Source organism: Felis catus, chromosome A2, assembly GCF_018350175.1.
Source record: "Felis catus isolate Fca126 chromosome A2, F.catus_Fca126_mat1.0, whole genome shotgun sequence".
Classification (NCBI taxonomy): domain Eukaryota; kingdom Metazoa; phylum Chordata; class Mammalia; order Carnivora; family Felidae; genus Felis; species Felis catus.
The window spans coordinates 127739755-127765784 of NC_058369.1; the positions used below are offsets into that span (position 1 = coordinate 127739755).

Here is a 26030-nt window from a genome sequence, read left to right on the forward strand (position 1 = left end):
AAACAGCACCCTTCAGTTGTCTCACTTTATTGAAAATATTACTACAAGAATAAGATGTTACAGTGTATACCCATTTGAAAACCATAAAGGCAAACATTATTTTTGGTTTTGATTGAAAAATATTCAATTTTCATGGGGCACCTGGGTGGCTCAGTTGGTTGAGCGTCCGACTTCAGCTCAGGTCATCATCTCACGGTTCATGGGTTCAAGCCCCACATCGGGCTCTGTGCTGACAACTCAGAGCCTGAAGCCTACTTTGGATTCTGTGTCTCCCTCTCTCTCTCTGCCCCTCCCCTGCTATTGCTCTGTCTGTGTCTCTCTCTCAAAAATAAACAAACATTATTTTTTTTTAATATTCAATTTTTCATGTATACCCTTTGATGCTTTGCAATGGAATCCTGGCCCCGATCACTGCCCCAGGATCTGTGGTCAAAGTGATGGCACACACCTGTCTTGCATGGGGGGCGGGGGGGGGGTTGTGGAAATTAGGAAAAAGGGGCTGTAGTCCATGTTTGGGTCTAGCAGGGTGAAGAGAAAGGGGCATCACCAAACAGAAAGATAAGGTGATGGAGGGGCAGGCACAGGAAATCAGAGCAAGTGAGCCCTGAGGAAATGTAGGGAGTGTGCTGATTTTCCCGCCACTGGGCAAGGGACTCTACTTAACTCTTTTCTTCCTTTTTATTAGTTTTTTTTTTTTAATTCCAATCTCTCGTAAAGGAAAAGTTTAAACATCTTGACATATTGAATGAAAGTCACTCTGACTTCCTGTATGCCCACCACATAGAATCAATAATTATTAACATTTGACCATATTTGCTTTATTTCTTCTTTTCTGTGTATGACTTTGATTTTTACTATTTATTTTTATTATTTTCTTGTGGAGCTATTGGCACATACATTGCAGGACATCATGACACTTGAGTTCTAAAAACTTAAGCATGTGTTTCCTAAATATAAGCCATTATCACTCAACTATTAAAAGGAAGGGTCAGGGGTGCCTGAGTGGCTCAGTAGGTTAAGTGTCCAACTCTTGATTTCAGCTCAGGTCATGATCTCATGGTTCATGAATTAGGGCCCCACATTGGGCTCTGCACTGACAGTGCAGAGCCTTCTTGGGATTCTCTCTCTCCCTCTTTCTCTGCCTCTCTCTTTCTCCAACTCTCTCTCTCAGAAATAAATAAACTTGGGGTGCCTGGGTGGCTCAATTGATTAAGAGTCAGCAGCTCAGGTCATGATCTCACAGTTCATGACTTTGAGCCCCACATCAGGCTCTGTGCTGACAGCTCAGAACCTGGAGCCTGCTTCAAATTCTATGTCTCCCTCTCTCTCTCTGCCCTTCTTTAGCTTGTGCTCTTTCTTTCTCTCAAAAATAAACAAACATTAAACATTTTTTAAATAAATAAACAAGCTTAAATAAAAAAGGAAGGGTCAGCCCTAAGAGCAGGGGAACTCAGAGGTCACCAGGTGGCTGGTACCTGAGTTACAAAACAAGAAGCAGGGAAAAGGCCCCACTCCAGCTTCCAGGAAGTCTGGTGAACCAAGGAGATAAGCCTGCCACCCCTTGCCTGAGCCATTCCCAGCAGGTGTACTTTGTAATGTGAAAATGTCTTCCCAGAGATACCCATCCTTGCCACAGCATTATCATGTCTTCCCTCCCTTCCTCTTTTCCTCCCCGTGGCTGTTTTCCTGTGCTCTCTTTTCTTGACTCTGCTTCTTATTCTATTACTCCGTGAAGCATCTCCTTGTCATTGCCAGCCATGGGTTGGGTCACAGTTAGGGACACAGGAGTCATACAGGGCTGATGTGTTTTGGGGGAAGGGGAGTAGGTGAGTGTGGCAGGGGACCAGACGGAGTACTGCCTGTGAGGAAAAAAGGTCACAGGCACCATTTAGTCCCTCACACTGGCTAAGGGGGAACGTGATCTTGGACTGGCTGTGGTGGGTTGTCTGTCTGTCAGCCTGCTCTACTGGGTTCTGTGTTTCCATCTGTGCATCCATCACTCTATTCTTTTTATGCTTCTGACACTATTTCTTTCCCTTCTTGTGTCTATCTCTTTCTCTTCCTTTCTGGCTCTCTCTGACTTTCATTCCTGTCTGTTTATGTGTGTAACCCAGCTCTTCCCTTTACCATTTTCTTTCTTTCTTTTCTTTCTTTCTCTTTCTTTCTTTTTTTCTTTCTTTCATTTTCTTTTCTTTTCTTTTGCCTTGCACTTTTTAATGCAGAGATCTTACACATATTTTATGCATTCCTAAGTATTTTATAGTTTTTAAAAATTTTTTTATTTAAATTCAAGTTAGTTAACATACAATGTCCTTTACCATTTTTTCTATTCCATGTTCAGACAATGCTAAACTTAGAGAAGAAGTCTTTTGAAGCAGGGACAAGATATGCCACTCAACAGTATCTGCTCTTTTTTAGGGATGTTAGTATCCAGACATCTGAGAAGTGCTGTGGGGCCTTTGTAAAGGAAAGCAGTGTGTGGTTGTAAAGAATAATGTTGGCAATAACAAATAAGGATATAAGCCACTTTGTAATTTTGTTTGCTTCCATTTGGGTGTAAATGCTCATGGGATAAGTAGTTATCATTTCAATGGTCAGGATGCTTTATTTACCACACTGCTGTCTATCTCCCTGTGGCCTTCTTGGGAGGATGAAGTCTCCTCTGTGCCAATTAAGGAGTTAAGGAAGAGACAGGCACCGTATTTCTATATTCCGGCAGAACAGGTCTGCTAGTTATGAGCCTGAGGGCAGTGCAGAGTGCAACCAGCCCCTCCTGGAATCTGCCAGAGCTGTGGTTCCAGCTGGTGTGAGGACATTTGCCAAAAAATTGGAAATTCCAATGGCATCTAAGCAGGTACATCTCCCAGAACAACCACTGGGCACCCTGTAATATGCCCACTCAAGTTCACGGCTCACTACAAAAACCCTCAAGCCTCTGGCTATTATTGCACTGGATATGGCTGGCATGTAGCCCCAGCTGATAAGCTGAGGGGCATAAAACAAAATCAATAGCACTTTTTCTCCCCAGCATCATTTCATCCTCCTAATTGTCTCTAATGTAAACATATAATCATTTAGCCAGGCCACTTTTAAGTCAAGCACCAGGAGTAACAGGCGCCAATTGCAAGACAGCTACGCTGGGTTTGCTGCATTTGAATTCTGCATTAGACCGCCAAAATCTGATTTTCCTATTATTTAGAAGAAACCTCTAGGGGTTATTAAAGTTAGCTGCAAATAACGTTACAGACCCATCATCTTTACGTTCAATGCAAACATTATTTATTGGGAACCCATTATAGTTCTGCACCATGCTGGTCTGTGGTGGGGAGGATGTACAGATGGCTAAAGTTGACCCCAGACATGAGACAGGGGACAGAATTATGGAAAACTGAGCAGAATCGGGAAGGGAATTGGGAAGCCCTCTTGAAGGGGGTAGGATGATGTGAGCAGGGATGTGAAGAGCACAAAGGACTTGCGTGGGTGGAAAAGGGGAGCAAAAGGGAAGCCCAGAGGGAGACCGCTGACAGCCTGAACTGCTGCAGACTACAGCTGTTCCTGGAAGGGGAAAGTAAGAGCAGACAATAGTCTGGAGCTGTTTGGTGGGAGGCTGTGAAAGCCTTTCTGGCAGTTTCTGGGTGTTTTCACTGTGTCATGGGAACCATTAAAATGTCCTCTGCTTCTTGCAAACCAGCAGGGACTGAGTTTATGTGGTGGGCTGACGCTTAGAAATAGGGATTCGGTTGTATGCTTATATTTGAGTAGACCATGCAGGGCTTGGAGGTCAGGGAGACTTTGGTCCCAATCCCAAACTCTGCACATTCAAGGAGAAATTAAACAAGTCTGAGGACTGGGCTGCCCCCTCCGCCACACATTTCTTTCCTTCTATCTTTTCTCTGTTTTTCTGCTACTTCTTGCCCCTCTTCCTCCTATGGAACATCAGCATCTCAGCTCCGCTCAGATGCCCAGCACTTGGCTGATTCTCTGCTAAGAATCCACTGCTGGAAAAGCATTGGGGAACGATGCAGAAGACGGGAGAGTCCTTAGGGGGCAGAGGAGGGTGTTCACGTCAGATGTTCCGCCGAAAATAACTTTAAAACCTCCTGTTAGACATTCCTGTCCTTTAAAATTACCTCCTGGCAAAATAGTCCCTGGACACCAGCCTCTCTTCTCCCTTCTCCCTTCATCCACTGCCTCTCTTCTTCCCTCCTCTTCTCTTCCCATTACAATAACTTCCTACTTATTAGGCAGAGCAATTCAACCTTGCCCCAATTCTTTTTTTTCTTATTTTTTTTTTAAGTTTATTCATTACTGAGAGACAGAGGGAGACAGAGCATGAGCAAGGGAGGGGCAGAGAGAGAGGGAGACACAGAATCCGAAGCAGGCTCCAGGCTCCGAGCTGTCAGCACAGAGCCCAACACGGGGCTCGAACCCACGAGCTGTGAGATCATGACCTGAGCCAAAGTCGGACGCTCAACTGACTGAGCCACCCAGGTGCCCCAACCTTGCCCCAATTCTTAACTGCTATTTGTACCCAATCATCATGGTGAACGAATCAAGGATCTGTTCTCAGTGGCCATCTAGTGGCATCTTTTGCTATTTGAGCACCCTTGAGAGGTAAAACAAAACAAAACAAAAACAAACAACAAACAAGCGAAACACCTGCATGGGATGCTTTAATTTAGACCCTTATGAAGATGATACTCAAATTTGAAGATAGAAAGAGTTAGTCCCTATTCTGTGATGAGAACCCTGTACAAGTTGATGTAATAACTATGGTTATATTTGATTAGTTCTAAAGGATATGCAAGAGGTTTTGATATAAATATCCAGACCTCACTTACTGTGTAACTAGTAATAACCCTTAACCAACAAGCCTAATGGCCTCGTTCTGGGGGAATCAGATCCATTTCTTTCTGTGCCTCATCATGGAGGAATATCCTCTACTTGCCTTTCCATAGGCCTTAGCTATTGCCTAATGCTGCTGCCCCTTGCCCCTGCTTCTGCTGCGTGTGGTGGCACTGCCAGCTGTGTCCTCTTGCAGGATTAGTGTTCCACATGCTCTGGTAACAAGAGCGGGAAGATTAACTTCCAACCCCAAACTGAGACCCTCATTGTGTTATTTCACGGCACTGCTAACATCATTTTATACCACCCTCTCCTTATTGTTGCAGATTTTGATGTTACGGTGCAATTACTGCATGCCAAATAGTACGTGGGTATGTGAGCTATAGGAACTTGATTTTGAGTTTTTGTTTATCCATTTGTAAAATGGTCATAATAACATTGACTTATGGTGCTGTAGTAATGATTAAATGCTCTCTATACTATGTAAATTGCTTGGAAACCAGTAAGTATTTACATATTTCTTTCCTACAAGTTCCTGCAAGTTTCCCTATCCACAAATGCTAAGTCATACTATCGATCACAATATGCATTTAGCAACAGAAGAATCAAGATAATAAACTAATGTTTGTCAAACATGTAACTCACATTATTATCGAAATCAGGATAAAAACTAGAAAAGAAGTGGGAGAACAAAGGAGCAGACCATTAAGGATATCTCTGAGAAAAAAACAATGAAATCATCACTCATCCAACTGGATTCTAGATCAGAGATTATCAACTGGAAACCTGGATAAAGTGAAATATAATACAGGCCTGGTTTTTTATTTTATTTTTAAAAGACTTTATTGTTTTTTTCTGAGCAGTTTTAGGTTCACAGAAGAATTTAGAAGGCACAGATATCCCACCCACACACATACACAGCTTCCCTTACCATCAACATCTTCCACCAGAGTGGCACATTTGTTACAATCAATGAACCTACAGTGATACATCACAATCACCCAAAATCCATAGATTATATTAGGGTTCCTACCTGGTGTATATTCTGTGTGTTTAGACGAATGTGTAACAACATATACCCATCATTATAGTATCATTCAGATATGGCCTCTGTGCCCAGCCTAGTCATTTCCCCCTCCCCCAACCCCTAGCAAACACTGATATTTTTACTATCTCCATAGTTTTGCCTTTTCCAGAATGTCATAGTTGGAGTCATACAGCATATAGTCTTCAGATTGGCTTCTTTCACTTAGTAATATGCATTAAATTTCCTCCATGTCTTCTCATAGCTTGATAGCTCCTTTTTAGCACTGAATAATATTCCATTGTCTGGATGTACCAGTTTTTTTTTTTTATTTATTCACCTAGCAAAGTAAATCTTGGTTGCTTCCAAGTTTTGGCAATTATCAATAAAGCTTCTATGAACATCTGTGTGCAGATTTTTGTACAGACCTAACTTTTCAGCTCCTTTGGGTAAATACCAAGGAGTGCCATTGCTGGTATTTTATGGTAGGAGTGGACGGAGTTTTGTAAGTTACCACCTAACTGTCTTCTAATGCGGCCCCACCATTTTGCATTCCCACCAGCAATGGATGAGAGTCCCTGTTTTGCTGCACATCCTCACTAGCTTTTGATCTGGGCTGTGTTCTGGATTTTGGCCATTCTAATTGGTATATAATAAGTGTCTCATTGTTGTTTTAGTTTACATTTCCTTGATGATACATGATGTAGAACTTCTTTCCATATACTTATTTTCCCATCTGTGTATCTTCTTCGGTGAGATGTCTGTTAAAGTATTTGACCCATTTTTTTTAACTGAGTTGTTTCTTTTTTTAATTTTTTTAATTTTTTTATTTAAAAAAATTTTTTTAAACGTTTATTTATTTTTGAGACAGAGAAAGACAGAGCATGAACAGGGGAGGGGAAAAGAGAGAGGGAGACACAGAATCTGACACAGGCTCCAGGCTCTGAGCTGTCAGCACAGAGCCCGACGTGGGGCTCAAACTCACAGACCGCGAGATCATGACCTGAGCCGAGGTCGGACGCTTAACCGACCGAGCCACCCAGGCGCCCCTGTTTCCTTATTACTGAGTTAAGAATTGTGTGTATACTTAGGATAGCAGTCCTTTAACAGATGAGTCTTTTGAAAATATTGTTTCCCAGCCTGTGGCTTGTTCTCTCATTTTCTTGACAGTGTCTTTCACTGAGCATAGTTAATTTTAATGAAGTCCACCTTATCAATTATTTCTTTCATGGATCACGACTTTGGTTTTGTAAAGGCCTTGTGTTTTCCCCTAGAAATTACTGGTTCTCTCTGAAGAAGGATGGCTTTCCTGGCTCCTGTTATATTGGTGACCAGGACATAGGATCTTTCTTGTTCCTCACCCAGGATCCCTTCTTTTTTTTTTTTTTTTAAATTTTTAACGTTTATTTATTTTTGAGACAGAGAGAGACAGAGCATGAACAGGGGAGGGGCAGAGAGAGAGGGAGAAACAGAATCCGAAACAGGCTCCAGGCTCTGAGCAGTCAGCACAGAGCCCGACATGGGGCTCGAACTCACGGACCACGAGATCATGACCTGAGCCGAAGTCGGACGCCCAACCGACTGAGCCACCCAGGCGTTCCCCACCCAGGATCCCTTCTATGAGCCTTTCCAGAGATTGCTGGATGAACTCTGCATTTTTCATCATGTTTTCAATTTCAACATCTTTTTCCTAAAATGATGGTGGAAAGAGAACTCTGAACAAGCGAGTTTAAATTTAATCTGCCAGTTAGAAGTGAAGTGACCTTGGACAAGTGCCTGAATTTTCTGAGTCTCATTTTTCCGCAGTTTAGTAAGATGATACTTGTCCGATGTGAAGTCAGCGAGTACCTGATGTGAATTCACTAAACCTTAAACCCAATCAATAATTCCCAAGAACAACATCTACCTTGACCACACATATTTGCCAAAAGGCCAATTTCTCATTTTATTCATTCAGTTCCTTCCCTGGTGCTCCTGTAACAATCTTGCATGCATGTGGGATCTGTGTCTTAAGTGTATGCATTTGATGTGAAGGTGTGTATGTGTGTGTGTGTGTGTGTGTGTGTGTGTGTGTGTGTAAGGGGGAATTTATTTGTGAGCAATGGTGAAACAGGACAGAGTTGTCCAGGGAACATTGTGTGTTGTTGCTGAAGTCCCTGTATGCTGCCACATTGTCACACACCCGATGTTTTTTCTCTGGAGCTTGTCCCATGCCCTCCTTTGCTGTGGATACTCAAACACTTTGAACCACACATTCTAAATGGAGCCTTGGCAGGTGGGCAGCCACCTCCAAGATGAAACTTCTCATTTCAAACCCGAAAATGTAATGTGTTGCAGTATTAACAGTAGAAGCAGGAGACTTTCTAACTGAATTTTAAAATTCAGGCCAGGTCAGGTCTAGCAAGGTTTTCATCTCAAGGGTTTAGCAGGGAAAATGTTTCGGTGTAATCACAGGCAGCCCAGGAATGCTGCAGACTTACCAGAGACCACAGTTTAAAGGTCTGGCGGGTGTGCCACTTGACTCACGCACCACAGAGGAGTTCCTGTGACCACACTTTTTTTCTTTAGGGCACTCGTCTTGATTTGTACTTATACATTCATTAGTGTGACTTCATCTATCTTCCTTCTACACTACAAGCTCCAAGAGAATGGAGACTGTGCCTAGCACAATGCCTGGCACACAAGAGACGTTCTGTTGCAGAAAGGAAGAAAATGGACATTTGCTCAGTATGCATTTAAAGTTAGAACCAACTGAATGTTAAATAGACAAGAAATAAATCATTATTGGATGATAGCGAGAAGACTCAAATGGAAAGAACATTAATATTTGCATAATTTAAATTTGCAAATTTCATATCAAGTCCTAGTTAACCATTCTCCCTTTATTTGGATTTTGAGTTTGTTTGGTGCTCCTGTAACAATCTTGCATGTATGTGGGATTTGTATATAAAATAAGAGAACAGGGCCGTGGATTTCAATATTTTTCAAGACACTAAGTAGAAGCTGCCCTTTTAAAATCAAAATATTTAATTATTTTGAAATATCTATTTTCTCAACTATAGCACAATTAAAGAGTGTTATTTTTATGTAGAAGGAAATGAAAATAAATGAAATATGGGCGTAAGCATGAACTGACCAGGAACCACCCAAAAATCAGAAAACTCGATGTAGGGAACAAAGGGTATGATTTGGGAAAGAAAAATCTCTTGAATCCATTGAATCCATGCTGAACTAGAAATCGAATAATGACATGAATAAAACCTCATTCACAAACATAAGAGCTATTAAGATAGATGGAAAAGGCAGGGTATAAAATCAGATACAATTCACTTGTGCCGAAAACAACCTTTAGTGGCAATGTTTCATACCGTGGTTAATATAAAATAAGACATTATTTGAAACAAAAAAAGAAAAAAAAAAGAAAGCTCACCTTATTACATCACATCAATAATGCATTTTCTAGAAACTCATCATGGTTCTTTCTATAAAGGCCAAATAATTCAGAGAAATCATCTTTCATGTCTGCTTCTGCATTCCTGCCTAGGAGGGTTCATTTCATTATTCTGTTTTGGTTCAACCTATAAAAATTCTCAAGGGGTTTCAATGCAGATGAATCCAGCCGCTCTATGTAGCCACCTAAAATAATTCAGGACCAAAAGAAAAAGTAAAATAAACAACCTATTCCCATTTCTACTCTCAATCTCATCCTCATAACAAAGCACTTGTTGTTTTAGTTATCCAGATAATAAGCTCAATTCTTCCTTGAGTTTTGCCTTTAGAGAAATTACCCTAGACTATGCGTGTTCTTTTATTCTGTAATTATTAGCATTTACTATGTGCTGGGGGCTGCTGAGGGCGATCCAATAAATCCTTTGGACTTTGGTCTCTTTAACTGGAAAAGGAACATGATAATGCCTACCTCATGAAATCTTGGTTAGTATTCAATGAGAGAAAATAAATGAGATGCCCATGGCAGCATCTGCTACATGGAGGCTGGTTCATTCATTCTCTTATTTCATTACCTCTTTTGACAACAATAATTGATCACTCATTAAGGCTTTCCTCATAGGAACTTAGAAAACCTAGTGAGTGGGGAAAGACAAGAAAACAGAAAGTGATATGGGAATCATGAAATGATGTAGTTGTGCACGAGGCACCTGACCCACCAGGCAGCATGTGATGGGTGAGGGAGGTTTTCCAGTAAAGGGGTTGTTGAGAAGTTGCCAGAAGGGGTGTGTGGGCAGGAGCAAATGCCCAGAGGAAAGAATGAGCTTTGCTGTTTGTAGGGAACTGAAAGTCGATCTGTCCAGCCATAGACTGCAGTAAAGGATATAGTAAGAGAGCTGACCTGTGGTAAGCAAGGGCCAAATCATGAAGAAAATTATACACCTTCGAATGTACTTTGGGTTTGTATTATGAGGGCAACAGAGAGCATCTCTCTGTGTTGCTTTTTTTTAAAAAAATAGCATTGTTTTTTTCCCCCAGATTGCATAAGTTATACCTGTCCATTAAAGGAAAATACAGAAAGGCTTATAAGTACAAATATAAGTGAAAGGCCCCCACAGTCCTCTCGTTGTATCTATTGTTAATATTTTGATGTAATATTATTCACAATTGAGGTAGTACATTTTATTTCTTTTTGTTGTTAGAAACATTGCGTATTATTGTAAAAAATTTTTTCAGATAATTAAAAACACAAATAAAACACACCCCAAATCCCTTCACATAACTATACTTTGCAGCTTAGTGTATATTCATCTGAGTCGTCCCTGTGAGTCTCTCCATCTTGTTCTTGGTCTCTGTTTGTCAATCTCTGTTTAATGTATCTTAATCTGTATGTTCCTTTTAATACACCAGGAGAGTATTTCCATATCAAAAAATTTCATGCATAGCATAATTAATAATAATGGAAGAAATTATTTTTGTACAATTTATTTATTTAAGTAAATTCCTATTGTGAACATTTATGCTTGTCCAAATTTCACTCCAATGACAGTACCATGATAAAATTTTCATAGCTAAACTTTTCACTAAAAGCTTTAGATTTTATTTAAAAACAGTTTTTTAAACATTTATTTATTTTTGAGAGACAGAGAGAGACAAAGCACAAGCATGGAGCGGTAGAGAGAGAGGGAGATAAAGAATCTGAAGCAGGCTCCAAGCTCTGAGCTATCAGCACAGAGCCCGACACAGGCCTCAAACCCACAAAACCGTGAAATCATGACCTGAGTCAAAGTCGAACGCTTAACTGACTAAGCCACCCAGGCACCCCCAAAACTTTAGATTTTAGATCTCTAAAAATTCCCATGGAATAAAACATTCCCAGAGGCATTTAAGGTATTTAAAGATGTTGGTATATATGTTGCTAAACTTCCCACTTTAGAACAGTTCCAGTCTTTCTCCTAGTGGGTGTAATGTGTCAGTGCCCTACATCACCTCAACCACTGAGGATCATTCAGATTTTTAAACAATTGACAGTTTTATAGGTAAAGCAGGGTAACTCACTGCCAATTTGTATTCCTTTGCTTAATAACGAAGTTAAGCAATTTTCATGTATCAATTGATTAATTTTTTCTTTTCTTCCAAATTGTATGTTAAAAACTCTTTGGCATTTATTGTATTAATTCTTTCCTTATCTGATCCCATATCAAACATACTTACCCTTTGTAGTTTATATTGAAAATACTTTTTGGTTGTTGGTAAATTATGTTCATGGATATTTCACTGCATAGAAGCTATAGCAAAAATTTTTCCAACATTTTGATAACAGAATCTATCAATCTTTCCCTCGATGGGTTCTGCTTCTGGCATTAGGCTTAGAAAGGCATCCCCCACTGCATGATTATATGAATATTACATGATTTATGCTGGAAATCAGATTTTTTATCCACATGGAATTTATATTTATGTAATATATGAAGTGGAGCTCTAATTGTTTCCTTTCTCCCCAAACACTTAGCCAAATGTCTCAACTCTACTCGCTTTTCTTGTATTGCATTTCTTTAGATAACTTGATTTTCTTTTTGTCAGATTCATGTTGCCTCTCTAGCTATCCAAGTCTTCATTTAGGCCCTTCATCAGAGTTGAATCACTTGTTCAAATAAGTCCATGATAATTTTACTCTTTCCCTATTTAATTCCTATATCTTGTGGTCATTGAATATGGGATATTTTTCCATCTATTTCCTAATAGTTCATTTTTTGTTAATATACTTTTTATTCTTTGCTGAGTACCTTATTGAACATTTTCATGATTTTATAACATTTATTGGTTGACTTTTTTGAGTTATTTTCCTGATAACCAGTCATTATAAACTAATACTATATATTCTTTTCCTTTTTGTATTTGCTTCTGTTACTTCTTTTTTTGCACCAGTACTCCTGTTAGAATTTCCAAGCGTTCTTAAATATGTAAATGTGCTTATTTCCCTTTTTTTGTCCTTTGCTGTTTTAACATCTATCAAAATGATCACCTGGCTTTCCCCCTTTCATCTATTGACATTGTTCAACATCTCTCAAACTGAGTTGTAAAGCACATTATTTCTAGTATTAAAAAAGGTTTTATGGGGGCGGCTGGCTGGCTTATTCAGTGGAGCATGCGATTCTCACTCAGGGTTGTGAGTTCAAGCCCCCATTGGGTGTAAAGATTACTTAACAAAATAAAAATCTAAAAGAAAGAAAGAAAGAAAAAAGGTTTTATGTTTCCAAACCAAGTTTGGAAAGAGTGAAAACAATTTCTCCTTGTATATGAACAAATTAAGGCTGTGAGGATACTTGTGGGCTGGAAATTTCTTTGACTTTGTTTAATTCAGCTATACCCCTTTTTCTTATTCCATCAGACATTTGAGATATGTTCAACTAATTGAGGATATTACTAGAAATTCCAATATTAATCATTGAATTTCTGAAATTTATAGTGCTGAACTAAATTTTCTATTTTATTTAGGATTTGTGAATTAACATTTACAAATGAGCATGCAATGGGTTTTGTTTTTTCCCTTTGTGTGTTATTTCTATTAGAGTTAGGTATCAGGATTATTCTAGCTTTCTAATATTAATAAGGAAGCTTTATGTCTGTTTATAAGATCAAAAGGGGTTTAAATAGCCAAGAAATAATCTTTTCGTTAAGATCTGAACAAACATGACTGAGAAGTAGCTCCCTTGGGGCCAGCAGCTTTTATGTTTTGACAGCTTCATCTTTTTCTTCCATGATTATTGTTTAGTTCAGAATTTTTTCCTCATCTTGCTTTAATTTGGTTTCTTATTTTTCCTAAAAGGTCATCAATAGTCATGAAAATTTCAGTTTCTCTGCAAAATATTTATTTCTTGAATTCAGAGATATGATCAATTACAAGTATCACCAGCTTTATATCAGCTTCTCAGGGAAAAAAAATCTATTAAATTAGATAAAAAACTAATTTACTAATTTACAATGGCATACATTTAAATATACAATTGCAAAGTACTTTCTTTGGTGTCTCAAAGTTTAGTATGTGATTCTTTTTTCTCATTAACAGTCAAAAGGTTCTAATGAGGGGCGCCTGGGTGGCGCAGTCGGTTAAGCGTCCGACTTCAGCCAGGTCACGATCTCGCGGTCGGTGAGTTCGAGCCCCGCGTCGGGCTCTGGGCTGATGGCTCAGAGCCTGGAGCCTGTTTCCGATTCTGTGTCTCCCTCTCTCTCTGCCCCTCCCCCGTTCATGCTCTGTCTCTCTCTGTCCCCAAAATAAATAAACGTTGAAAAAAAAAAAAGGTTCTAATGAAAAATTTTTGCCTATGAGCAACTGATTGTGTAATATACCATGAGGATACTGTGGTTTTGTTTTTGTTTTTGTTTTTGTTTTTACAATCCAAGTGCTTGAATTTGAATAATGTATCACATTTAGGTTTAACAGTAAAATTTAAGTAATATCAAATAATGTTAAAGTTTCTATCTCTACTTCTTGTTTGATAAACGGTTTGTTTTGCTTCTTTCCTTTAATTGAATAATGTCTAGTAGTTAGTTAAATAGTTTCTACTGAAAGTCAGTCAGTAACTTTTGACAAATATAATTCATTTCCTAAGTGATTAGCTTCTGCATGAACAGGTCATTCTAACACATTTGAGTATTGAAATGTGGCTGATATATTTGGAGATACCCAATGACCAAAACAAAGATAAAAGCATACATTAATAAGTAATATCATAAACCCAAAACTTAGGTTTTAAAAGACTACCAGTATTGACAAGCCTTTGTCAAGGGTAATAAAGGCAAGAAAGAAAGAAGGCGCACATTCCTAACATTGAGAAGGACAAAAGAACATCAATACAAGACCTAAAGTTACTGACAAGGTGATGATACAAAATAATGAACAACTTTACACTAATAAATTTGATCACTCAGATGAAATGGAAAAACTCCTTGAAAAATAAACCCAAAAGATTTATCTAAAATAGCATAATATTAAGTAGAAAAGGTGAATAGTTCCATCTCTCACATAGAAATTGAATCTATAATTAAAAGCCTTTTTTTCAGAGAAATCTCCAGGCCCTAATGGCTTCAGTGACAAACATTTTAAAAAGAAATAAAACTAATATTATCTAAGTGCTTTCAGAAAACGTAGGATGAAGGAACATATCAAAACCTGTTTTATGAGGCCAAACCCTGATAATAAAACAGCATGCATTAAAAGAAAGGAAAACAGTAAAGAAAAACTGGGAAAATGGCAAAAAAAAAAAAAAAAGGAAAGGAAAATGATAGACCAATATCTATTATGTACACAGATGGAAAAATTCTTAACAAAATATTAGGAAATTAAATCAAGAAATGTATAAAAAGAATAACACATTATGACCATTGGGCTTTATCCCAAGAATGCAAAGTTTGTTTAACATTTGAAAATCAATCAATGTAATTCATCATCTTAATAAAGAAGAAAAACCATCCGATCATCTCAGTACATACAGAAAAAGCATTAAACATCCATTTATGACAATACCTCTCAGCAAATTAGAAATAGAAGAAAGCTTTTTAAACTGATCAAGAATATCTACAAAAAAAATTGACACCTAACATACTTAGTGGTAAGAGACTGAATACCTTCTCCCTAAGTTTAGAAATAAGGCAAAGTTGCCCACTCTCACTCCTCCTATTTAATATTGTACTGGGAGTCCAAGCTAGTGCAATAAGGCATAAAGATGAAACAAAAGGCATACAGAGAAAAGGAATAATTAAAATAATTTTTATTCATAGATGATATGGTTATATATGTAGGAAACTCTAAATGAATCTGTAAGAACAGCTGGAACAAATAAGGGAATATAGCAAGCACACAGGATACAAGTCAATATACAAAATTAATTGTATTTCTATGTATTAGCAACAAGCACCTGAAAAACAAAATTTAAAAACCAATACCATTGGGGTGCCTGGGTGGCTCAGTCGGTGAAGTGTCTGACTTCAGCTGAGGTCATGATCTCATGGTTCATGGGTTTGAGCCCCATGTAGGGCTCTGTGCTGACAGCTTGGAGCCTGGAGCCTGTCTCACATTCTGGGTCTCCCTCTTACTCTCTGATTCTCCCCTGCTCATGCTCTGTCTGTCTGTCTGTCTGTCTGTCTCTCTTAAAAATAAATAAACATTAAAAAAAAAAGTACCATTTGCAATAGAATAAAAAATTGAATATACTTACAAACAACATGTGAGACCTCTACACTAAAAACAGCAAACTACTGCGAAGAAAAATTCAAGGTGACTTGTACCCTGGACATATTTCTATTCCTATGTCAATAGCATGCTTTATTAATTATTACCATTTTACAATAAGATTTAATATCATATAATTAAAGATTTCTAACTTTTTTTTCTTCAGTTGTCTTCTTTTTCAAGATTGTTTTGACTATTCTAGGTCCTTTATATTTTCTTATAAATATTAAAAATCAATTTGTTAATTCTTACCAAAATGCCAGAATTTCGCATGGGATGGTATTGAATCTACTAGTCACTTTGGGAAAGATTCACGATTAAACAATAATGAATTCTGCAATACATTAATGTTGTATATTTTTGCAATTGTTGAGGTATTCTTCAGTTTCTCTCTGCATTGTTCTGTAGGTTTCAGTGAAGGGCGTGCATTTTAGCTTTCTTTCATTCTCTCTTAATAACTCCTTTCTCCAACAATGAGATAATAAGCTCTCAAAATCCGTTACATATTTTACCTGCTTGATCAATTCCTCTGGATAGAATCAATCCCCCATCACCGCTACCACACTCCTCCCCTACAGAGATGACTTCGTCATACTACTTGGGTGCTGACAATCGATGCTGGGTTTCTCTCTGCGCAAAGATCCTCTGTTCCCTGCTTGGGCTTTGACACCTCACGCCTGGCCAGCCTCATATATACGTGCCTTCCTCACTCTGCTTGGGCCCTGACATTTCATACCTTGATTCCCACACATGAAAATGTCTACCTCCCATTGTTGGGTTCTGATACTTAACATAGGGTCATCATCACCTAACACACACACACACACACACACACACACACACACACAAAGACGCCCTCCAGACCCTACCTGGACTCTGATAACCTGTGGAGCTCCTTTCCCCTTTAAGCCTTCTCACCCTACTCAGCCTCAGTCCCTGCCACACTGTTCTCACATGGGGACACTCCACTAAATGGCTTTAATAGCTAATTGTTCTGGAAATGGAGAAAAAGGAAGAGAAAAGAACAAGATGTACTTTTTAATAAATTTATCTGTTGGGGTAATTAGCCATTTAGAAAAGGACAACATTGATGTATCCTTCAACTGTGTACTAGCATAGACTCTAAATTAATTAGAAATTTAAATTTGAAAAGTGAAATTACATATACACTAGGAAAAAACATGAACAAACTCCTCTATAGACTAGGAGTGTGGAATACATTCCTATGTGTGACTCAAATCCAGAAGCAACTTTCACATATGTAAAGTAAAAAAGACAAAATGTCAACTGGGAAAAAAAACCACCACTGCTTATATCACTTCATGTATGGAAAGCTTCTAGAAATAGAGAAGAAAACTACCAATAAAACTTTGCAGGAATGGCTGATTCCAGGTCTGTGGCAGCAAATGTACAACATAAACCCTGACATCTAAGTCTTGAAAGTCAGGAAGTTACTGAAAATCACTGGGGTCATATCAGAAGGACTCTAGAGCTGACTTTAATTGGCTTCCACTGGTCTCAAAAATGGGATAATTGAACCATTGATAAGGATAATAATGCAATGAGTTGAATCCTTTCAAACATGCTTAAATCCATGAGTTTATAGTGACATTTTGAAAAGAAAAACAAACTTATGATCACCATTAGAAGATGAAATTGAACCCCTTCAATCTGAAAACTGGTAAACAAAGAAAAAGAATTTATCCTGCACTTGCATACAAACTGTTAAGAATATAAATGTATACATACATATTCATATTCCATTAATGAGAGAATGTTCTTTATATGAGAATTCTAGCTGACAAATACAGAAGGAATGATAGAATTAGGAATATCAACATTTCAGAACCCCTAATAAAAACTAGATCCAGGTAAAGAGTATCAAAGACTATGAAAATCATTTGGTGAAAAGCTAACAAAAAACTTCATAATGGACAGCTCAAGTTGACCACACTTGAATCTACTGATAAATTTTAACGTAACACAAAAGAGAGACAATAATACTATGTGCCTCGTGATGTGATGTGAAAGGAAATACAAAATGCCAGCTATGAGATATTCTTGCCCAACATTGAACCTGAACCTATCAAGCCTCTAAGTACAACTGTACAGGAAACACAAGGGACAGAAAAGCATGTTAAACAATACCCTATTGACCTATCAGTGAGATCCAGTGAGTGGAAGACTACAGAAAAAATGACCCACTTTCTTCAAAAGATAAATTGCAAATAGAAATACAAAGGAGGAGGCAACTATTGATCAAGAGAGACACCAGGGATATATCAACCAATACACAATGGGGACCCTGGTTGGATTTTGATCACAAATAGCCAACTGTGAGAATAAAAAAAAAAAACACAAAACAACCAACCAACAAACAATAAAAACATTTATATGACATATTGGGAGATCTGAGCACTGATTGAGTAAGACACTAAAGTAAGATACTAAGGAATTATTCATCCTTTTTTTCTAGGTATAACAATGGTATTATGGTTATATTAAAAGGAAGAGTTCTTATCTTTTAGGATTAACACATTCATGGATGAAATGTTATAATACCAGTGATTTGTTTCAAAGTACTCTAGTATTTGGGGGAGAAATGGTAGAGGTACAGATGAGAAAAGATTTTCCAGGTGAATGATTTTCAATCATTCAAAATGATTGACGTTTGAGCCAAAAACATCTTGAAGGCTTGCTTATGTTGAGGCCAAACAGATACCTTAGGGGATATTTTTGGAGGTAGGTGCTACATTACCAGAACCCCTTATTCATAGCTATTAAAATTTGGCTATCTTAGCTTTTCAGTTACCTAAGAATTTATCTCAGTGATTAACACACACTCTTTAAAAAAAGAAGTTTATTTATTTTGAGAGAGAGGGAGGGAGAGTGCATGTGCGAGTGGAGGAGGGGTGGGGGGAAAGACAGAGAGACAGAGAGAGGGAGGGAGAGAGGGAAAGAGAGAATCCCAAACAGGCTCTGCACTGTCAGCACAGAGCCCAATTTGGTGCTCAATCCCATGAACCATGAGATCACGACCTGAGCCAAAACCAAGAGTCAACACTCAACCAACTGAGTCACCCAGGTGCCTCTAACACACACTCTTAATTGCCTTTTACGTCAACACTTTCTCCTATAGCACTAAGCAAACACTTGTTTTTTTTTTAATTTTCAGAATTTTATCCCAGCTACAGTTCTCTTTTCTAAATCACAGAAGTGAAAAACACATCCTGGTGAGTCACTATTGTTTTAGTTTGTCTACTGTTGCCTACGTATCATAGGGCCCCTCTTTTCATCAATGCAATTTCTTTGATGAGCATTACTAAATGTTTAATACAATGCCTGCTACATGTCCAAGACTCACAGAGGTGCCTTAGGGAATGTGGAATAAGCAGAATCACAGTCCTTCCCTTCAATGAAATGGTGTAGGCAAAGTGCTTGGCACATCATAGGAGAGCGACAGAGGTTGATACCCTTCCCTTTCTGTGTGCCTGTTGTTCAGAAGGGTAGGGTACACAGTCATGGGACAGAGAGCGCAGCTCATATTCTCCTAGGTGTTGTATACATGCTGCCACCAAACATAGTATGCGAAATAAGGATCAACCATAACGTACCTGAAAAGCATCCTTGATTTTTCCCAAGACTCTGGCTGTTCTACTCAGTGTTCCAGTGAATATCCCTTCTAAGGGGACATTTCAGCATCATCGTAGTTGGGCCTGAGGCTTTGGAATATTCATGGGAATGATTCTTTCTAAGGGGTCATTACCAACACTGTATTCATTCAACAAACGCATGTGTGCCTACCACGTGCCCAGCGCTGTACTAGGTACAGCAATATAACAGAAAAAACCAGACACAATCTTCACTGTTCTATAGCTTGTGGTGCTGTGGTGAAGACAGATGTTTGTCAGATAGCCACATACACACACGTGTATGATCGCAACCTGTGACAACTGCTTTGAAATGTAGGTTTTGTTTTGTTTTGCTTTGTTTTTAAAATGTATAACAAAAGACTCCAATTTTCCTAAGCAGCTGGCTGGGAATCTGAACGCTTCACAAGATTTAACTAAGAGGTGGGATTGTACGGGGGCTGAGGGGTCCCTGGGGGTTGCTGGTGGTGTTGCAGGACTGGGATTGAAGAGCTTGAGACAGAAAGGACAGTCTGCGTGAAGACATTGAGGCAGAGAACAAGGAGGAGATGGCCTGGAGATCCTATTTCAGGCTAATAGGGAATAGGCTAACAGACTAACAGGGAAATATACTCTGCCCCTAACACAAAGAATAACCAACTCAGCTCAGCTATTAAATATCCACAGGGATGAGGAAATGCTGTGGGCTGATGAGCAGAGAAGGTTGCCACAGAACAAGAGTTTTAAGAGACCAGCACATATTCAAGGAAATGCTTTTCACTCCTTTTTTTTTTCCCTTTTGTGTCTGTGACTCAAAAGGCAAGATACTCAACCTCTGAAACCCTCCAATTTCAGATGTTTACTGTCTTGAGGAGAAGCCAGTTGCTGAGAGCTGACAGAAACATCTAAGTCATAATTCTTATAGGAGAAGGGAGGAGATAATGCTTTCTTTAAACCACCAAAACAAATTTTAAATTCAAATCAAAATAGAAAAAGGAATTTCAGAGCTATCCCAAGCATTTGGACAAAAATCAGACTGAGGTAGGGAAAGGGGGCAGAACAAAAAGAATCTAGGAAACCAGCACGTATTGTGTGTTTGAATGGATGAATGAATCAATGCATGAATACTGTGCAGAGTATGTTTTATGTATATAGTGTATAATATATATTTCTATGTATATTACATTATATACACATACACCACACGCACACACATATGCGCGCGTGCACACACACACACACATACACACACACAGTTTCTTTAGAATTTTCTTAGAAGAACCTTTCCTGTAAGGTGGTCATTGTAGTTGTTATTATTTTTATGATCATTTTACTGACCATGAAAGGTAGCTGTTCAGGTTATCTGATAGACTATGTGCTATTTTCACTAAACCTCATAGGAACAAAGACAGTGTGAGCTTCCTCAGCTATTTCATCAGTACTGGCCATTTGGCTCAGTATAAGGGGCTGGCCCCGCTTTGCCCCTGTAACAGCTAACACCACACGGTACCCAGTGTCATGGTAATAAAAAGTGTTCTTCTCTGCCAAGGCCACTTGGGAAGCAGGTCTTTGCGTTCTCACAGTAGATACACTTCTCCAGTGTGCAGAAGAGACTGCATTTTCTGTAGATCCTGCCTTGCAAAGCATTTCGGTTCTCCTCTTGGGAAATGTATGTGCAGGCCAGGCTCTGTTTATGAGTCCTTTAATATCTTTGGAGAGTGTTTAGATTACAAGTTGAAAAACCGATTTTTTAAGCTGAAGTTAAGCCAGAATATTATCCCCTCAAGAGTATCTTTTGTTAGAAACAAAACAACACACACACGCACACACACACACACACACACACACACACACTATACACAGAAAAAAAAGCCCACACCACTAAGACCCATCATGGTCTTGCTGTATATTAGAAGACAGGCACTATTTCTAACAGGCAGTAGCCTCCTGGTCTCCTTGGAGACCACCAAGAGGAGCCGAGCAATGTGAAAGTCAGGAAGCTTGATGGGCAGTGGAATAACAAAGGCTGAGTATAGGCTCTTCAGGTGCAGAGCATTCCAGAGAAACAGCATGATTCAGATCCAAGAGCTATAATTTTGACTTTACCACTGACTGGCTAAGGAAAACTTGCAAGTCACTAAATCCTTTGTGGTTCAGTTGCCTCATCTAAAAGTTGAGGGGGGAAAAGATATTGCTCCTTGCTTCCTATGCATTTATTATTAAAATTCTTAGGAATAAAGATGTCCTATTTCCAAAGTGATTCAATTTGGAAAGTCAGCAAAGGAGCCCAAGGATTTGGTGGTCATAAAACTATTTAGTATTTGGCCTTTCTGAGCCTCATATGTAAAATAATACCTAACTCAGAAGAGATCATGGATTTGAAACACAACATATCATCAAAGAGTAAACACACTGGCACCCAGTAAACATGTCCTATATAGCTGTTAATATAATAAGACAGAGCACAATGTAATGATTTTTAAAAGGCACATGACTGAGAAACAGACAAGCTTGGGTTAGATTCCTACTCTGCCTCCATTTGACATTGATACAATAATAAACCTTGCTGCTTGCACACCTTTACATGGGGAAAATAGTTCTATTGTGAGGATTAATTATGCAAACCATTTGGTACCATGTCTGATGCATGGGAAGAACTCAAGGAGGAGAGGTTCTGTCTAGACATCCATGCACTCACCCATCATGTGTCTGTATCTTACAGTGTAGCTTATCATATTCTGAAACACCTGTTTCTCTGAGACCAAAACATATTAGAAATATTGACCCAATGAATTCATGGGGCTGCATCCAAAGCTTAACCCTTTTCCAGAGAATAGTAAGATGAGAACATGCAACAAAATACCTCCTCTCCTCCTTGAAATACTACCAGATTGTTAAAGTAAGTGCTCTGTGCATACACTGTGCTATGGAGTGCACAAAGAGAAACATTTGTGATATTTGTGAGTAATTATTAACACTTATCATAGCTGCTACTTGACATTACTATCTCAGGTTTTTGCTATAATTCTGGATGCATTATTTTTTTTTTTATTTGTGAGAATTTGGCCTGTTATCTTTGGAGTTAATTGTGATGCTATTATTAATTACAGACAGTATCACTGAGAGAAAACATGTTGGAGTTTTTCGTGTCCTAAATGTCTGAAATCAATTTATGAAGCCGGGACCAAGCCCCATGATCAGCACATAGTAACTGCTAATGTTCTCTTTCCCCTCTAACTTAATTTGGTTGTCAAGGAAAGCTATGTTCCATGATTTAAGCCAAAGGATGGTTATCCAAACAGGTGGAGTCTCATCGCAGCCAGTATAATGGTCTGTCACACTTGCTTGGTTATATCTGGAGTCTGCGTAAATGGATATATAGTGCTATATATAAAATGTACTTGACTTAAAAACATTTCCACAGAGGGTTTCCTGTAAGGACTTACTCCCCGCTTTCCTTAGCTTTATTAATCAAACCTTCTCCTGATTTTTACTTACTGAGAATTAAATGAAATTAAATTAACTCTTGGAACAAAAATGTTATCTGTTGCGAAAGATGACTCATTTTCAGATCCTGAAATTTCTATAACCATGTCACATGGTTTTACATTTAATACTGTTACAGCAGAAAGGTTAATTATAAAGATACATTAGTTTTGATATCAGTATTGAATTCAGCACCTATTTGGCAGAACTATGCATACAAGACAAAACGATGCAGTTCCTTCTAATAACAAAATGAAAACATGAGCTTTGATCTCAGAATATAAAATCCTAGAATAAACATACTCAGCTAATAATTCTAATAATCCATATCAACTGTATCTGGTGGTATAGAATATTTTTTACTAATATTTTTATTACTGCCTCAGCAAAGCATTTTCCCTCTAGACTATGTAATTTTGACAGCACACACAAAGTCAGGTGTTAAAATGATATTTGATAAAATGAGCTTCAAATGAGATCATCGCAAGTACAGAAATGGGGCTAAATAAATTGTATAAAGAATCAATAGTTAGAATGAAAGCCATAAATTAAAAGGATGGATTTTGCTGTTGGCACTAAAGTTTAAATCTGATGTATAGAATCTGAAACTAAAAGCAAAACATACCATTACTTAGTTCAGTGATTAAATAGGCAGCAGTAGGTTTAATCCCTTTGATTTAGCAACCTGAGAATGAACTCATGTTTACAAGGAAACCACTACTTAACCTATTTGTCTTTCTTGCTATCTGTGGTAGTATCTTAAAGATGGGGGGCAGAAAAAAATTGCTTAAAAGTTCAGAAGATAGTTGATATCACTGTATTGTATAATTGAAATTTGCTAAGAGAGTAGAAGTCCAATGTTCTTAGGCCCACCCCAAAAAGATAAATATGTGAGGTGATGGATGTGTTAATTAACTAGGGGAGAATCCTTTCACAATGTAAACCTATATCAAATCACCATGATGCACACTTTAAATGGTTTACAATTTTATATGTCAATTATACCTCAATAAAACTGAAATCAGAAACTGAGCTGAGACCCCCATTTACTGAATCCTTAAGTCAATAATGTAATAGCTTTAAATACCTATTCTGAATAAATGACTTTCTACTTTTTTTTTTTTTTTAGGAATTCTGAGTACCTGTGCTGTTTTAGCCCCCCATTCTCTGCTAAAGACTTTGCTTTGGGAAGGAGGTTTTAGAATATACAGCAAGACTTACTGCTCCACAATAAAACAATTATACAACTTCTGAGAAGTTGCCAAGAACAATCAAGAAAGATGTTGCTTTTTATGCAGAACACTCACTGAAGAATAGCTTTGCATCTTAGTCAATGTGCAGATTCTCATTATTTATTTAGATTTATCTGGCAGTGATTCTCTGAAGGGCTCATTAGAGTAAATTATTCCAATATCATGTTCATTTACAGACTCATGTTATTTACCCCAGGTTTATTTTCACATTTTTGCAGATTTTACACACTAAATATGTCTTGAATCTAGTCACATCTCTCCATCCCCACCACCATATGCATAGCCCAGCCTATCACTTTTCACTTAGATGAATGGAATTGCCTGTAAAGTGGGCTTTCCACCTCCACTCTTGCCTCCTCCACCTACCCTCTACTCCACAGCCCCCATGATGTCTTTTCTGCATAGAAGCCAGCTGAGATTTTGACAAAAATGCCATTGAATTAGTAGATCAATTTGGGGAGTATTGTTATGTTAAAAATATCAAGTTTCTGATCCATGAATGTGGATGTCTTTCCATTTGTTTAGGTCTTTTCTAATTCCTTTCAACCATGTCTTATAGTTTTAACACTACAAGTTTTGTGGTTCATCTATTGATTTTACTCTTCGATATGTTATTCTTTTTGATGCTATTGTAAGTGGGATTGTTTTCTTAATTTCATTCTCAGATTACTTATTGCTGCTGTATAGAAATACAGTTTTTGTAGATTGATCATCCTTAACCTTACTTAACTCACTTAATAGTGGATTCCTTAGGATTTTCTATAGAAAATATATTCCTTAGGGTTTCTATATAAAAAATAAAGTCATTTGAAACTAGACATAGTTTTATTTCTTTCTTTGTAAACTGGATGTCTTTTATTTCTTTTTCTTGTCTAATTACGCTGTCTAGAACTTCCAGTGCAATGTTGAACAGAGATGGTAATAATGGTCACCCTTGTCTTGTTCTTTAAGGGGTGAAGCCTTCATCATTTCACCATTAAGTTATGATATTTGCAGAGAGTTTCTCCTTTGGGAGATGATACCTTTGATGAGATACAGGAAATTCACTTTTATTTCTAGTTCGTTGAATTTTTTTTTCCACAAAAGGGTGTTGAATATTGTCAAACGATTTTTCTCCATTGACACTGTCATGTAGTTCTTTTCCTTCTACATTATTCAGATTACATAAACTCTTGATCTATCTCAGGCATATGCACAGCCTCTCTGGTCTCCTTCCTTGGGGATAGTATGGTTTTAGCCAATTCTCTTTAACTGAACTGCCCATTAAGCTTCAAGCTGGTTACCACACCTAGCTGTTAGCCTCCACTAAATTAATTGCTAGCTGATTTCTCTACTGTTTTTGACAACACCTTTGGTCATACATTGCTCCACAGTCTGATCCAATTAAAGCTGGGTCTTTTGCAGGGGTAGTCTTTGAGGCTTGAATTACCCCCAGGAGGGCTCTTCTTAGCTATCTGTTCTCTGGTTTCCTCTGTTGTACTTCTAGCTGCTCAACCATCTTCCTTGTTTTTATCAAGGACACTCCTCTTAATTGCTCACCTCTTGAGAACTCCACTGTTTTCATCAGTTCACCATCAAGTTCACCTCTTGAGAACTCTACTGCTTCCCCACACTCTGTTACAAATAAAGGGGTGCTTTTCCTGATTTCTTTATTTAAGCTGACATCACTTGTCACTCTCTATCCATTTGCCTTGCTTCATTTTTCTTCTTAGCCCTTACATTGACCCAATGTTACATTACATATATGTTTACTTTATTGTCTATCTCCACCATTGGGATGTAAGCTCCCTGAGGGTAGCTTAATGTCATATACCTAGTTCCTAGAAGAATCCTTAGCATACAGTAGACATAATACATAATGGGTGAATATGTGATGCAGTGAATAGTGAAGGAATAAATGTCAACAAATACCACTATCTATCAAAAGGAAAAGGGAAAATGCACAGAGTTCAGTATTTGCATACAGATGACTATTCAGAAAACCTTTGAAGTCTATGATAACACAACAGTGTTGAGAAAATGAAAAGTACAGTGGGATAAGCAGGTCTAACGCCCCAAATGAAGATGAACTAAAAAAATAATAATGATTATAATACTAATTACAATAACAACAC

The 26030-nt window shown here is 38.1% G+C and overlaps 1 protein-coding gene across 12 annotated transcripts in view; it reads right to left on the reverse strand.

Annotated features, from left to right (window-relative positions):
- Positions 1 to 26030, reverse strand: part of ELMO1 (engulfment and cell motility 1) — a 732114-nt gene that overhangs the window by 607821 nt on the left and 98263 nt on the right. For 10 of the 12 annotated variants that reach the window (XM_045053265.1, XM_045053262.1, XM_045053263.1 and 7 more), the window contains 2 exons: positions 9300 to 9505; positions 8350 to 8561 (listed from right to left, as the gene is read on the reverse strand). The exons of the other annotated variants lie outside the window; for them this stretch is intronic. The gene's annotated coding sequence lies outside the window, so the exon portion shown is untranslated. The remainder of the gene's footprint in view (positions 1 to 8349; positions 8562 to 9299; positions 9506 to 26030) is intronic. 12 annotated transcript variants of the gene reach the window in all.